Source organism: Octodon degus, unplaced genomic scaffold, assembly GCF_000260255.1.
Source record: "Octodon degus isolate 3935 unplaced genomic scaffold, OctDeg1.0 scaffold00197, whole genome shotgun sequence".
In the NCBI taxonomy this organism is placed as follows: Eukaryota; Metazoa; Chordata; class Mammalia; order Rodentia; family Octodontidae; genus Octodon; species Octodon degus.
In genome coordinates this window covers 402,099-403,942 of record NW_004524773.1, presented here as the reverse complement: position 1 = coordinate 403,942, position 1,844 = coordinate 402,099, and positions in this window count along the sequence as shown.

Below are 1,844 nucleotides of genomic sequence, written 5' to 3'. Positions count from 1 at the left end.
TTTTTTTTTTTGTAATAGAAAATGATGTTCATTTACTAAGTCCTCTTTGTTATTGATACACTCTTTTTAGGGTGGTATAAATGTGCAAATGTGTCCGGGTTTGTGTGAGTGTGTCTGTATGTGAGGGTGTTTTTTGTTGCTGTTGCTGTTTTTAGTTTTGTTTTTGTTGGCTATTTTTTGTCACGCCATGTAGTTCAGGGTGGCCTCAGATTCTCCTGCCTCAACATGCCAAGTGCTGGAAGTACAGGCATGCACCACCACATGGGAGAAGGTGTGCTTTTGTGTGACAGTATTTCTGTGTGTGTGCATGTGCAGATCTGTGTGTGTGTATGTGTCATTATGAAGGTGGGTTTGTGGTTGTGTCTCTGTGTAACTTAGTCTGTTCTGGCCTGGGAGACAGCATAAGCACCTGCCTGGCGAGCCGAAGGTCCCGAGTTCAATCCCTAGTACCTCCCCCCAAAAAATAAACACACACACACAAAAAGAGCAACTTAGTCTGATCTGTGTGTGTGTGTGTGTGTGTGTGTGTGTGTGTGTGAATGTTCATGAAAGGAGGCAAACTTCACAGTTTAAAGTTTATATGCTGAGCCAGGCATGGTGGCCAAACATGTAATCTAAGAATTAGGGAGGCTGAGGCAGGAGGACCACTGCAAGGTAGAGGCCAGCCTGGCTTACAGAATGAGACACTGTTTCAAAAGCATAAACAGTGCCGGCCCCACCCCCGCAGCACGTTGAGATGGTGATTGGGACTGGGCGTGGTAATCCCAGTGCTGGGGAGGCTGAAAACAGGAGGATCACTATGAGTCTGATCTGTGTAGTGAGACTGTGTAGACCCTGTACCAAATACATTAAAAGGAAAGCATAAACACATAAATTTTATATACTATAAGAGAGTCCTCATTCTGGGGACCCAACCTGCTTTTTTTTTTTTTTTTGCAGAAGCAAGGATTGAACTGAGGTCCTTGTGCTTGCCAGGTAAGTGCTTATTCTACTGAGCTATCTCCCCGGCCCCTTCTTTGGATAGAATCAGCCTATTGTGAAATCACTCAGCATAGAAATTGTGCTGTACAGCCTGCCCACGCAAGCACAAGCACCCGGGTTCAATACCCGGTACCACATCCATATGCTGTGCCAACCCCGCCCCGGGTTTGCGGAGCTTGCTGCCAAGACTGGGCATGGTGGTGCAGGCCTGTGATCACAGCTCTGGGGAGGCTGAACCAGGAGACCCCCACCCCCGCCCCATATCAAAAACCCCCATCCAACCAACCAACCAACCAACCAACCGACCGACCAAACAAACAAAAAAGAACAGTGCTGTCGAGCAATACCTGTGATTTCCACTAGAGGACGCCTGTCCACTTGGGCAGAAAGAACCACCTCTAAGCTTTTGGCTTTTTTATTCCTGGGTGTTTGCAGGCTGTCCCGGGGCTGTGGGGAGAACGACTATGGGGTAGCGGGAGCTTAGCTGCCTGCTTCAGACTTAACTCAGCAGCGCGAGAGCAGCGCTCCTCAGACGCACTGCTCTTGGGCTTCTTTCGTGTTCTGAAAATGATTCACAAGCACGCCAGGTTCAGCCCGGAAAATTTAGTGAGCCGGGCTCAAATAGACAGTAAGTAAAAAATCAGTGTGGTAGTGCATGCTGCGATTTCAGGGTTCTGGGAAGCTGAGGCAGGGGGATGAGAAAATTTCAGCTAAATCGGGCAACGTAGTAATTTAGGGAGATGCTGTCTCAAAAAATTAAGAAAGGGCTGGAGATGCAGTTCAGTGCAAAGGCCCTGGGTTCAGTCCCTAGTTAAGGACCACCCTCCTAAAAAAAGAATGATACTGAGTGTTTTATTTTTTTT